Source organism: Oncorhynchus kisutch, linkage group LG11, assembly GCF_002021735.2.
Source record: "Oncorhynchus kisutch isolate 150728-3 linkage group LG11, Okis_V2, whole genome shotgun sequence".
NCBI lineage: Eukaryota > Metazoa > Chordata > Actinopteri > Salmoniformes > Salmonidae > Oncorhynchus > Oncorhynchus kisutch.
In genome coordinates, this window is record NC_034184.2 from 45,253,333 (window position 1) to 45,268,402 (window position 15,070).

General features: G+C 42.4%; 1 protein-coding gene across 1 annotated transcript in view; it reads left to right on the plus strand.

The window, feature by feature from the left end:
• The first annotated feature begins 9,912 nt into the window (after nt 1–9,912).
• The window catches only part of LOC109898832 (gamma-aminobutyric acid receptor subunit pi-like), an 80,588-nt gene continuing 75,430 nt past the window's right edge, over nt 9,913–15,070 (plus strand). The window contains exon 1 of the mRNA XM_020493898.2: nt 9,913–10,151. The gene's annotated coding sequence lies outside the window, so the exon portion shown is untranslated. The remainder of the gene's footprint in view (nt 10,152–15,070) is intronic.

Genomic DNA, 15,070 nt, shown 5'->3' on the forward strand with positions numbered 1-15,070 from the left:
GATGTTTCACTGGATTCCATGATCACTGATGGAAATTCCAAGGTCATCTTCCACCAAGTAAAACACTTCCCTTTGAAAACAGATCCTGGAAGTCAAAATACTGCATAATGCATGACTGTGTTTAGAGGCTCAGCTGAACGAATTGTTGCTGCGTGTCTTTGTTGTTGCTGTTGAGTGGTTTAGTGCAGGGAATGGAGATGATCCATGACAATATAATAACTTGAAGGATACACAGCACACTGATCAGAATGCAACCTAGCGGACTTTCCTCAATGGTTCTCCCTCATAGTCCCTTCGAAATTCCATTATTGAAAGATTCAAGAGTTGGCTTATCCTTTGCTGTTCATGTATGAAAAATATCTGATAGGGCTGACCTCTGGAGAACTATGGAAAAGAGATCACGGTGCAATAGGAATACAGGTTTGAAGGGCGCAATGGCGCTCGTTAAGTCTGGGTGCCCCAAGTGACCTGACGGTGGAAATGAGTGAATCATGGAATACTGTACAGATGAACAATCTTAATTTGACCTATATTTGAGCAGAAAAAGAATCCTGCGGCAACAAGTTTGGAGTGTTTAGTTCATAATGTTGCTTGAATGGTGGTTAGGCTATTCGCTGGCCAAAAGTAGGTTACATGAAAAGCGCAAAGGTTAATATAATCGTGTGTTAGTGTGGATTGTATGTCAATTTATGTTAATCACAAAGCTCATCTGCATTTCCTGAAGTGCAAGAACATTTTCAGCAACAAAAGAGTGATCAAATTAATATCCTATGTACAGTATGTACATCCCATAAATAAAACATAGATACACATGGCCCTGAGCAGAGCAGATTAGTGTTAAGCGGAGTGACACAGGGGAACCCAAGAGCAGACTCAGATGAGGAGACAGGGATGAATTAACCAAAATATGTGTTGTTACACAGAGAGATATGGAGTGCACATCCGGGGAAGCTCGGATGAGTTGCAGAAAAAACAGATGTCGAGACTGAGGTTAGATTTAGCTAAGTAGAACAGGGTAAACAGGTCCTGAGGGGAATCCAAGGTAGCAGTGGTGAGAAAAATCCAGAGCAAGGTAGTTGGGTGGTGAGATGTGGAACAGGAGATAGAGACAGAGCGGTAACTGCAATGAGAGGATAAACTGTGTCAGGCAGGGAAACAAGCACAGCAGAGTACCAGGAACTTGAATAATTATAAATTGTATAATCATGAACTGACTGAGCAGAGATTACGATCTGGCAGAGTGGAAGTGGCAGGACTGAGCATTTGTAGAGGTCTTGATTATGGAACGAGTTGCAGCTGGTAGGGATCTGCTCTGACTCCAGCATACCTGTCTCCAACCACACAATCACACAGAGAGGGAGAGGGAGAGGGAGAGGGAGAGGGAGAGGAAGAGGGGGAGAGGGAGAGGGAGAGAGCGAGAGTGTGTACAGGGGGAGTAACTGCAGGTCAGGAAGACACCGGATGAACACCAGAGGGCGAGCAGGAGCAGATGTGACAATTAGACACACTAGCTACAGTAGATGGATGGGGTTGAGCTGAGTGTGGGTTGGAAATGTCCAAGATTGGATTCAAATGAGACAGGGGGGAGTGCAGAGAGGGGATATATCAAGGCATGACAGATGGGGAGATTGTGTGAGGTGAATGGCCTTCATGGGGCATGCCTTTCCTGGTCACCTGTATCGCTTAAAGGGAAATTTTACCCTGGCTCTGCCACGGCATATAGTCATTGCTATATTAACAACATTACGTTTTTGTCATAAACATAAAAATGATCGAAACCACAAGCTAAAACGAACGCATTTTAATTTCACTGGTAGAATCGGTAAGTTTCAACTTCCTGTGTATTCGGCTGCTCATAGTGAACACAGAAAGTCCGACATTAATGGTGAATGCAGATACTGCCCACACAGTAATCTCACAACTTCTCTAGGCAATTTTTTTTTTAAACAATCTGTCATCATGCCCATGTGGTGTTGTTCAATGTCTGGCTGTACAAATTACAAACAAGCGCAAAAATGAGTTATCTTTCACCGTTCTACTTATCAGAGATTTACCCCGATGCTGCCAGTGGCTTGATGCTATCAAGAATGATGCTTACTGGGCCTCCCGAGTTGGGCAGCGGTCTAAGGCACTAAGGCACTCACAGTGCTAGAGGCCTCACTACAGAGACCGATATGAGGGTTTGGCTGTGGGGGCTTTACTTGGCTCGTCGCTCTCTAGCGGCTCCTTGTGGCGGGCCGGGCACCTGCAAGCTGACCTCGGTTGTCATGGGAACGTGTTTCTCCGACACATTGGTGCGGCTGGGTGTTAGAAGCGCGGTTTGGCGATTTGGCATTCAACTTTTGCCTCCCGAGCCTGTTGGGGAGATGCAGCGATGAGACAAAATCGAAATTGGGGAGAAAAAAAGAAAGAATTATGAAAATAATAAAATAATGATGCTTACTGTGACCAAAGATTATCAGAGGGATTTTCAGGCTGAACTGAATCCATGTTGACAACAGCTGCGAAATGATGCGATACTATAGTTTTTTCCCTTCACAACAAAATTGAAGAATCTCAGGTAACGTACCGTTAGCCTGCATGCTAGCCTAGCTGGACTAGGTAAGTTACCTAGTTAGCTAACGTTATAGTCCTGTATTGAACTCAGAATGCCATCAGCTAAATTATATAGCTAGCTGGCTATCTTTTGGATACACACTGTCAATCAATTTTGCCTATTCCATGGCAGTCACTGCGGGACAGGTACCTTCAGCAGAGTAAATATGTTTGTTTGTTCTATCTTTGACTAATGTTAGCTTACGTAAGCTAGCTAACGTTAGCAAATAAGAGTAGCTCAATCTGGTAGCCATCCATTCCACCCTTGTCTGGAAAACAGTCCATTACTAAAAATAGAATTGTCAATATACAGTCCATTCTGGAAGTATTCAGACCCCTTCCCTTTTCCTACATTTTGTTAAGATACAGCCTTACTCTAAAATGGAAGTAAAATATGTTCCTCCTCAATCTACACACAATACCCCATAACAACAAAGTGAACAAAGTGAAAACACTTTTTTTGTTTAATTGCACTCTTATTAAAACCCAGAAATACCTTATTTAAATAAGTATTCAGACCCTTTGTTATGAGACCTGAAATTGAGATCAGGAGCATCTTGTTTCCATTAATCATCCTTGAGATCTTTCTACAACTTGATTGGAGTTCACCTGTGGTAAATTGATTGGACATTATTCAGAAAGGCACACCTGTCTATATAAGGTCCCACAGTTGACAGTGCATGTCAAAGCAAAAACCAAGCCATGAGGTCGAAGGATATGTCAGTAGAGCTCGAGAAACAGATCTGGGGAAGGGTACTAAAACCTTTCTGCAGCATTGAAGGTTCACAAGAACACAGTGGCCTCAAACATTCTTAAATGGAAGAAGTTTGGAACCACCAAGACTGTTCCTAGAGTTGGCCGCCCGGCCAAACTGAGCAATCGAGGGAGAAGGGCCTTGGTCAGGGAGGTGACCAAGAACCCGATGGTCACTCTGACAGAGTTCCGGAGTTCCTCTGTGGAGATCGGAGAAACTTCCAGAAGGACAACCATCTCTGCAGCACTCCACCAATCAGGCCTTTATGGTAGAGTGGCCAGATGGCAGCCACTCTTCAGTAAAAGGCACATAACAGCCTGCAAGGAGTTTTGCAAAAGGCACCTGAAGAACTCTCTTGGAATGCCAACTGTCACATCTGGAGGAAACCTGGCACCATCCTTACTGTGAAGCATGGTGGTGACAGCATCATTCTGTGGGGATGTTTTTCAGCTGCAGGGACTGGAAGACTAGTCAGGATCGAAGAAAAGAAGAGCAGAGCAAAGTTATTTATTTATATAGCCCTTCGTACATCAGCTGATATCTGAAAGTGCTGTACAGAAACCCAGCCTAAAATCCCAAACAGCAAGCAATGCAGGTGTAGAAGCACGGTGGCTAGGAAAAACTCCATAGAAAGGCCAAAACCTAGGAAGAAACCTAGAGAGGAACCAGGCTATGTGGGGTGGCCAGTCCTCTTCTGGCTGTGCCGGGTGGAGATTGTAACAGAACATGGCCAAGATGTTCAAATGTTCATAAATGACCAGCATGGTCAAATAATAATAATCACAGGCAGAACAGTTGAAACTGGAGCAGCAGCACGGCCAGGTGGACTGGTGTTGATGTTCAAATACTGGAGAGTTGAGACCAAATCACGGACGCTGGACAGAGTGGATTTCAGTTGTAACAAAAGACAGTTTTAATGAGTCAAAGATATCTTGTCCTGCAGTTTTACGTGCACGGATCTAGTTCATTTAACTCGGTAAGGAGTCAGGTGAAAAAGAGACCTAGACATTGGTCACAGCAGATTTTATACATGGAATATGTAGGTGGAGTCTTGTCGTGTTGGTCTTCTGACTGGTCCCAAAGGGTTGGAGGCGGACCTGCTCTAGCCAGATCAGAAGCCCCATTGGTGCACAGCAGAGTCTTGTTCTCTGAGCTCCCGACCAGTAGAGGGGGTGAGATGTGTGTTTATACTAGGAGATGTTTGTGTCAGGGGTTCGTGAGGTAGAGGGGCAGTTTTTATGGCTGGGTGTATGTGTTCATGCGATGGAATGTCTTTGTTTCCTGGGGTCGGGAGACAACAAAGCTGAGGGGATAGTGTTAGGGGGGTAGTTTTATTGCTGGCTGTGTGAGCTAGTTCCTGTTTTAGCAGGGGTACGTAAGATGACTTGAGTCAGGTGGTTTGGCTTGGCGCTGTATAATATATGAGCTATGTGTATGAATGTTTACATATATATATATATATGACACTGGGGACAGCAAGGAGTCATCATGTCAGGTAGTCCTGAGGCATGGTCCTAGGGCTCAGGTCCTCCGAGAGAGAGAAAGAAAGAGAGAATTAGAGAGAGCATACTTAAATTCACACAGGACACAGGATAGGACATGAGAAGTACTCCAGATATAACAAACTGACCCTAGCACCCCGACACATAAACTACTGCAGCATAAATACTGGAGGCTGAGACAGGAGGGGTCAGGAGACACTGTGGCTCCATCCGAGGACACCCCCGGACAGGGCCAAACAGGAAGGATATAACCCCACCCACTTTGCCAAAGCACAGCCCCCACACCACTAGAGGGATATCTTCAACCACCAACTCACCATCCTGAGACAAGGCCGAGTATAGCCCACAAAGTTCTCCGCCACGGCACAACCCAAGGGGGGGTGCCAACCCAGACAGGAAGATCACATCAGTGACTCAACCCACTCAAGTGACGCACCCCTCCTAGGGCCGGTATGAAAGAGCCCTAGTAAGCCAGTGACTCAGCCCCTGTAATAGGGTTAGAGGCAGAGAATCCCAGTGGAAAGAGGGGAACCGGCCAGGCAGAGACAGCAAGGGCGGTTCGTTGCTCCAGAGCCTTTCCGTTCACATTCACAATCCTGGGCCAGACTACACTCAATCATATGACCCACTGAAGAGATGAGTCTTCGGTAAAGACTTAAAGGTTGAGACAGAGTTTGCGTCTCTCACATGGGTAGGCAGACCATTCCATAAAAATGGAGCTCTCCAGCTGTTTGCTTAGAAATTCTAGGGACGATTAGGAGGCCTGCGTCTTGTGACCGAAGCTTACGTGTAGGTATGTACAGCAGGACGAAATCAGAGAGATAGGTAGGAGCAAGCCCATGTAATGCTTTGTAGGTTAGCAGTAAAATCTTGAAATCAGCCCTTGCCTTGACAGGAAGCCAGTGTAGGGAGGCTAGCACTGGAGTAATATGATCAAATCTTTTGGTTCTAGTCAGGATTCTAGCGGCCGTATTTAGCACTAACTGAAGTTTATTTAGTGCTTTATCTGGGTAGCCGGAAAGTAGAGCATTGCAGTAGTCTAATCTAGAAGTGACAAAAGCATGGATTCATTTTTCTGCATCATTGTTGGACAGAAAGTTTCAGATTTTTGCAATGTTGTGTAGATGGAAAAAAGCTGTCCTTGAAACAGTCTTGATATGTTCTTCAAATGAGAGATCAGGGACGCCGAGGTCCTTCACAGTTTTATTTGAGACGACTGTACAATCATTAAGATTAATTGTCAGATTCAACAGAAGATCTCTTTATTTCTTGGGACCTAGAACAAGCATCTCTGTTTTGTCCGAGTTTAAAAGTAGAAAGTTTACAGCCATCCACTTCCTTATGTCTGAAACAAATCAAATCAAATCAAATCAAATTTTATTTGTCACATACACATGGTTAGCAGATGTTAATGCGAGTGTAGCGAAATGCTTGTGCTTCTAGTTCCGACAATGCAGTAATAACGAACAAGTAATCTAACTAACAATTCCCAAAAAACTACTGTCTTATACACAGTGTAAGGGGATAAGGAATATGTACATAAGGATATATGAATGAGTGATGGTACAAAGCAGCATAGGCAAGATACAGTAGATGATATCGAGTACAGTATAACATATGAGATGAGTATGTAAACAAAGTGGCATAGTTAAAGTGGCTAGTGATACATGTATTACATAAGGATGCAGTCGATGATATAGAGTACAGTATATACATATGCATATGAGATGAATAATGTAGGGTAAGTAACATTATATAAGGTAGCATTGTTTAAAGTGGCTAGTGATATATTTACATAATTTCCCATCAATTCCCATTATTAAAGTGGCTGGAGTTGAGTCAGTGTCATTGACAGTGTGTTGGCAGCAGCCACTCAATGTTAGTGGTGGCTGTTTAACAGTCTGATGGCCTTGAGATAGAAGCTGTTTTTCAGTCTCTCGGTCCCAGCTTTGATGCACCTGTACTGACCTCGCCTTCTGGATGACAGCGGGGTGAACAGGCAGTGGCTCGGGTGGTTGATGTCCTTGATGATCTTTATGGCCTTCCTCGCTTCTAGCGAGGGCAATTTTGGGACTTCACCATGTTTCATTGAAATGTACAGCTGTGTGTCATCCGCATAGCAGTGAAAGTTAACATTATGTTTTCGAATGACATCCCCAAGAGGTAAAATATATAGTGAAAACAATAGTGGTCCTAAAACGGAACCTTGAGGAACACCGAAATTTACAGTTGATTTGTCACCATTCACAGAGACAAACTGATATCTTTCCGACAGATAAGATCTAAACCAGGCCAGAACTTGTCCGTGTAGACCAATTTGGGTTTCCAATCTCTCTAAAAGAATGTGGTGATCGATTATGAAATCCTTGATGATCCTTGATGAAAAGCTGTTCCAGAGAGCTCAAGACCTCAGCCTGGGGCGAAGGTTCACCTGCCAACAGGACAATGACCCTAAGCACACAACTAAGACAATGTAGGAGTGCCTTCGGGACAATTCTCTGAATATCCTTGAGCGACCCAGCCAGAGCCTAGACTTGAACCCAATCGAACATCTCTGGAGAGACCTGAAAATAGCTGTACAGCGAATCTCCCCATCCAACCTGATAGAGCTTGAGAGGATCTGCAGTGAAGAATGGGTAAAACTCTACAGGTGTGCCAAGCTTGTAGCGTCATACCCAAGAAGACTCAAGGCTGTGATCGCTGCCAAAGGTGCTTCAACAAAGTACTGAGTAAAGGTTCTGAATACTTATATAAATGTAATATTTCATTTTTTTTTTATACATTTGCAAAAATGTCTAAAAAACGGTTTTGACTTTGTCATTATGGAGTACTGTGTGTAGATTGATGAAAAAAACAAACAATTTAATACATTTTTGAACAAGGCTGTAACATACCAAATCGTGGAAAAGGTCAAGGGGTCTGAATACTTTCTGAATGCACTTTAGCTAATTCATTCTCTGTTTCTGTGTTTTTACCAAATGTTGAAGTTGTATAAATCATTTATGTTCTGATAGTTTACTCTAGCTAACAGCAAGTTGACAATATTGAAATGTCCATGTTAGGTGTGCTAAGCTAGCTAGTCTAATATAGATCAATAAAATGAGTAGGGTGGTTCAATTGTGTGTGTTTTGTTGTAGGTGGTACAGAATCTGATTCCACCAGCATGTGCTTCCAACGTCTAGCTCTGCACAAGGTGAAGGTAAGTTAGCAAAAATATTTACAAGCTGACAGCTAAGATAGATCAATTTACACTAAGCATGGCATAAACATGAATTGGGTAGTGTTTGTAAAGGTTTGTGCTAATGTTTTGGGGTTACAGGTGGTTAGATATAGCCTGAGGACCCCAGAGCACCTTCCATGTAATCAATTTAGTCTATTTCGTTTTTCTTTTGACCTTTTCTCTTTGTAAAACTCAGGTTATCTGAAACCTTTCCACGGTGCCCTGCTGAAGAATACCCCAAAGCGGCTGCATTTTGGGTCTACGAGCATGAGGGAGGGGCATGGAGCACAACAAGATTGTGGGACAAAAACAAGTAAGGGACACTGAAAGGTATAAAATAAAGACTACAACAGTAATGACATGACCGCCTAATTATTCTCTCTGCAGATTCCCAAAACACAATACAAAGACATGTCTACAAAAAAAAACTGCCAAGAGCTACTATTGACAAGAATGATCTGTCAAAGTGAATGGGCTGGGGAAAGTTTACCGATAGGTCTTTGAAATGAGGAAGGAGTTTTGGTTGTGCATGGTTGTGCTTGGCGACAGTAAAGGTATTGTCGTGTTATGAGAACGATTGAAAGGTGCCATTTCTCCTCCATCTCTCATACACAACAATATATGCTGTGTAAGAACTGCCCTCTTCAGACTTTTCACACCTTCTGCCCCCCCAGCAATTTCACTTTGTAGAATGATATTTCCTCTCAAAAGCAGCTCCCAATGTCCCTCATTGTCCCTAAACAATACACTAGTCTGTCTCTAAAGATTTAGGTTGCAATTGGTTTACACCTTTACCAACAAAGGTGTGTTTCCTTACGTCCCTTCCACAAAAAGTGTACAATGGTAACACCACAACCATGTCTTTGCTGGAGACATGCAGTACCAGCAAATCTTCTGTAAGAGATCTAAACATTTGGTGACAACCTACACCACTTCCGGATGAGTCATATCCAACTGGCCATACACTGCAGACAGGACAAGACCATTCTGAACCATAGATTAGGGCCTCATTTTCCTCTCCAATTGACTGATTCCCTTATATGAACTGTAAGCCAGTAAAATCTTTGAAATGGTTGCATGTTGTGTTATTTATTTTTGTTCAGTGTAGTATAGTTTTTTATAAAAAGGATCACTTTTTTATGTTGACTATTTTTATTTTTATGAAATTCACTGAGGAGGATGGTCCTCAACTTCCTCCAATGGTGTACACTACTTAATGCTAACTCAAAGAGAACTGGGTATTCAACAATAATGTTATATGGTAAAAGTAACATACAAAACATACAGTATGAACAGTTTAGCACAGTTCAGTGTGTCTGAGTGTGTCTCAGGTGTAGTATTTGTCTTTAAGAGTTTAGTTAGGCCTACATGTAATGGAATAAATACATTTATAGCCTGTTGTGTAACGTGTTGGCTAATTTAAGAATAGGATGGCTTCAAAATGCTCTGATGTTGCCGTCACAGAAAACGGCTATAACTAAATGTTACATCCATTCATTGTGCCCTCGGTTCCTTTGGGCTTCAATCATTTATACTGGATATATGCTTTGTTCTACAAAGACATTGTCCATGTGCTGAATGTGCAACGTGATAGGATTTTGCCATTGTGAAAGTAGCCTTCCAATGAAACAAATTGATTTATGTGCGCACACTCCCGCACATAAACTATAGGATATGCTTACGAGTAACACTATCTAATGGTGGAATGAATGTTAATTGTTTTTTTAATCAAGGGTATTATGAATGGTGGACATAAATTAATTAGTTCTGAGGACTACAAGTGATTTTTGGTGACGTTAATCTCATGAAGCAGCTGTAGGGTTGGAGGACTGTTGCTCATCATTGCGCATGAAGCGGCAGTGGCGCGACTCCTCTCCTAGTTGACGGGAATTCGCTGACACCAATTATTTTCGCGGGCAGATGCGCGCACATCAACATATGCCGCCTATAGAAAACTGGACTGAAGTGCGCTACCAGTTACAACGTTGATTTGAATGCTAAGGACAATTCGGTGACACGGACTTTTATCGCCAGTATAAACTGAACTGTATGGCATGCTCTCCGCCTCCAATCTCTACAGGTAAGGATTTATTTCGACAGTTGCAATATGATACAACCGACTCTCGAAGTGTGGCATGTACAATGAAAGCTTCTAGGCGTTGGTTTACATTTTTTAAAATATGGTTTAGTAAACCTATTTTCAATCAAATGAAATTGAGCGTATCTTTTTTTCTATTGCACTTTGCTAAAGATTCGTAGACTATCTATCAATTGCTTAGTTGTTCTGCAGAAAGCGTTTTGAATGGTTTGCTAACTATTTTTGGAATATGAAAAAGACTAAACAAGCGTAAATTAACATTAGTTGTAGAAAAGTGAAGCACTGAACAATAGCCTAACCCATCATAATGGAATTATAAATGCATCTCCTTTATAGCGTGAAAACAGCTTTATAGGGATTGAGTGAACATTTCATATTCAGTATTGTAATTTTATTGTGAATGTGCAAAGGGCTGTTGTGTGTGTGTGTGTATGTGTGTGTGTGTGTAACTAGATAGGCTAGTGGGCAATCTTCAAAAGGGGCTTTAGCTTTTGAGATACCCCTTCCAGCAGTAGAACAAAACACAACCATATTTTTTCACATATCTAATGTCTCCATTCTATGAAATGGATGGCTGTGAAAAAATATTTTACTGCATAAGTGATTGATAAATATCATGACACACTCCCTAAACTAAAAACGTGCAGAATAATGCCTGGCTAGAGGGGGGTGGGCCACATAAACTCATGTAACCCAATATTGCATGCTCTGAAATTGAGAATCCATTAGGCCTGCCCTAATTATACTCAAGCACCATTGTCTGGGTATAAAAAGAAAGCAGCAGACTGCTTGGAATGGAAACACCAAAAATTCCAAGTCGCGGGTCTCTTTGAGGCACAATGAGGCAATTCGGAGGCTCCAACGAAAGGAAAGAGAACACTGGACACCCTCTCCCTAGCTATACAACTTGCGGTATACCAACTGTGGTATAACTTTTGTCTCCAGGATTGGGCTCTTCAGTCATCTCCTTGTTATTTAGAAGTAAGCTTTGATTCATTTCTAGTCCAAAATGTCTGCCTGTATCCGACATGACCTTCCGCTGGCACACTGCATTTGTGATGTGCATAGTGATGTTCCGGTGCACTTCTTAAAGATGTTTGGGTTGAGCTGGCACATTTAGTTTTTCCAGAAAATCATGTCCTGGCTTGCTGTCCTGGAGTTGCCGTATATATTGACTTGGTGAAATTATGGTGTATAGGGTGGATGGAACCACACATGATGACATGTGCATAAGGCAGGTGTTTACTACAATAAACCAACACAACCTGACACTCCTTGACAAGAAATGCCATCCACTTAGTGGACCGTCAATGATGTCATAGGAATTGTACCTATCCGATGCCTATCCAATGTAAATGCCACCCTGAATCTCCCAGTCTGATCTGGAGTTGCCGTACACTTTGCCATACATGAGGCCATTCAACAGCCAAAATGCAATCGGGAAAGTGCTGGCGTGCATTGCCCTCATATGTACAGTGCCTTCAGAAAGTATTCATACCCCTTGACTTATTCCCCATTTTGTTCTGTTACAGACTAAGTTGGAAATGGAATACATTTTCGTATATTTTTTTTAATCTACACACAACACCCCATAATGACAAAGTGAAAACATGTTTGTGGAAATTGTAGCAAATGTATTGAAAAGTAAATATCTCAATACATGTTAAAATCACCTTTGGCAGCATTTAAGGCAGTGAGTCTTTCCGGGTAAGCCTGGATTGTACAATATTTGCCCATGATTCTTTTCAAAATTTGTCAAGCTCTGTCAAATTGGTTGTTGATCATTGCTAGACAACCATTTTCAACTCTTGCCATAGATTTCTAAGCAGATTTAAGTCAAAATTGGAACTCTGCAACTCAGGAACATTCACTGTGTTCTTGGTATACAGTGTAGATTTGGCCTTGTGTTTTAGGTTATTGTCTTACTAAAAGGTGAATTAATGTCCCAGTAGCTGGTGGAAAGCAGACTGAACCAGGTTTTCATCTAGGATTTTGCATGTGCTTAGCTCCATTCAGTTTAATTTTTATCCTCAAAAACTCCCCAGTTGTTAACAATAACAAGCATACACATAACATGATGCAGCCACCACTATGCTTGAAAATGAATGTGTTGTATTGGATTTTCTCCAAACATAACACTTTGTATTCACAACGAAAAGTGAATTGCTTTGCAATATTTTTTGCATTATTACTTTAGTACCTTGTTGCCAACAGGATGCATGTTTTGGAATATTTTTATAAAGTACAAGCTTCCTTCTTTTCACTATTCCAATTAAGTAAGAAATCATGTTGTTCTCCTATTTCAGTCGTTAAACTCTATGACTGTTTTAAAGTCATCATTGGCCTCATGGTGAAATCACTGAGCGGTTTCCTTCCTCTCCGGCAACTGAGTTAGGAAGGACGGCTGTATCTTTGTAGTGACTGGGTGTATAGATGCACCATCCAAAGTGTAATTAATAACTTCACCATGTTCAAAGGGATATTCAGTGTCTGCTTTTGTTTTACCTACATTTGAAGTCAGAAGTTTACATACACTTAGGTTGGAGTCATTAAAACTTGTTTTTCAACAACTCCACAAATGTCTTGTTAACAAACTATAGTTTTGGCAAGTCGGTTAGGACATCTACTTTGTGCATGACACAAGTCATTTTTCCAACAATTGTTTACAGACAGATTATTTCACTTATAATTCACTCTATCACAATTCCAGTGGGTCTGAAGTTTACATACACTAAGTTGACTGTGCCTTTAAACAGCTTGGAAAATTCCATAAAATTATGTCATGGCTTTAGAAGCTTCTGATAGGCTAATTGACATCATTTGAGTCAATTGGAGGTGTACCTGCGGATGTATTTCAAGGCCTACCTTCAAACTCAGTCCCTCTTTGCTTGGCATCATGGGAAAATCAAGAGAAATCAGCCAAGACAAATTGTAGACCTCCACATGTCTGGAACGGCATCCATAGACAAGTACACAGAGCATGCGCAGACCAGCTAGTTGGTGTGTTTACAGACATATTCAATCTCTCCCTATCCCATTCTGCTGTCCCCACATGCTTCACGATGGCCATCATTGTTCCTGTACCCAAGAAGGCAAAGGTAACTGAACTAAATGACTATCGTCCCGTAGCTCTCACTTCTGTCATCATGAAGTGCTTTGAGAGACTACTCAAGGATCATATCACCTCCACCTTACCTGTCACCAAAGACTCACTTCAATTTGCATACCGCCCTAATAGGTCTACAGATGATGCAATCGCCATCACACTGCACACTGCCCTATCCCATCTGGACAAGAGGAATACCTATGTAAGAGTGCTGTTCATTGACTACAGCTCAGCATTCAACACCATAGTACCCTCCAATCTCATCATCAAGCTTGAGGACCTGGGTCTCCCCCCCGCCCTCTGCAATTGGGTCCTGGACTTCCTGATGGGCCTGCAATAGGTAAGCAGAACTTGCACAATTGGTGGCTGACTAAATACTTTTTTGCCCCACTGTATATTGATAAGTATATATTCTTATTCCATCCCTTTACTTAGATTTGTGTTTATTGTGGAGTTGTTAGATTACTTGTTAGATATTGCTGCACTGTGGGAACTAGAAGCACAAGCATTTCGCTACACTCACAATAAAATCTCATGTGACATTCTCATTGGGTTAAAAGCCGAAATGTATCCAATAAGTGGCAGTGGCATTTTTTTGGACAGCAGAACATTGACAATGTTCCCTCCTTTTCTTCTCCATCTCTCTTATCTAACTAAAATGTGGAAGAGGTTATCACCCCAAAAGTTAGTAGGCTATATGACACGAAGTGTCATTTGTAATTTGATCTCACCTCACTCGCGTTGTTATTTAGTGAACAGCATTTACTAAACACATTCTTTAAACGGTTTAGATAGAAATGTACAAACGGTTCTAACGGTATTGAAAAACCAGAACAATGGTACCTTTAAATATCCCGGTTTATGCCGCCCAAGCCTGTTTGCTACGTCCCTCATAAGCAACGCTTCATAGTCGTAGTCTTCAGGCCCCTTCCCTTTTCCACATTTTGTTACTTACAGCCTTATTATAAAATGGCGTAACGATGTGCGCTGAGAGTTGGGAATCAAGTTCAGGGAGTGAGTGTTTTTATAAATCAACACAACATAATACAAAATAAGAAACATGAAGAATGCACAGACATGACACAGGAACAGAAACAATAACGCCTGGGGAAGGAACTAAAGGGAGTGACATATATAGGGAAGGTAATCAGGGAGGTGATGGAGTCCAGGTGAGTCTGATGAGGCGCAGGTGCGCGTAACGATGGTGACAGGTGTAACGAGCAGCCTGATGACCTAGAGGCCGAAGAGGGAGCACACGTGACAGGACCATCTCCCCCGTGCGCGGCTCCAGCTGCAGGATGCCAACCAATAAGACGATCCCGGGGATCAGGAGCTGACCGGTCACCCCTGCTGATGCGGGGGAACCTGGCGATCCGGCTGGGACGCGGGAGCCTGACGATCTGGCTGAGGCATGAAAGCCCGACGAGCCGGCTGAGGCAGGGAAGCCTGGCGATCTGGCTGAGGCATGAAAGCCTGTAGCGGCTCCCGGACCTGACGTCATTCCACCTGACACAAAAAAACACTCCCTGATCCTTCCCTTAGGTGAGGCGTCATTCTATAACGATGTGCGCTGAGAGTTGGGAAGCAAGTTCAGGGAGGGAGTGTTTTAATAAATAAACACAACATAATACAAAATAGAAAACACGAACAACGCACAGACATGACATAGGAACAGAAAAAATAACGCCAGGGGAAGGAACCAAAGGGAGTGACATATATAGGGAAGGTAATCAGGGAGGTGATGGAGTCCAGGTGAGTCTGATGATGCGCAGATGCGTGCAACGATGGTGACAGG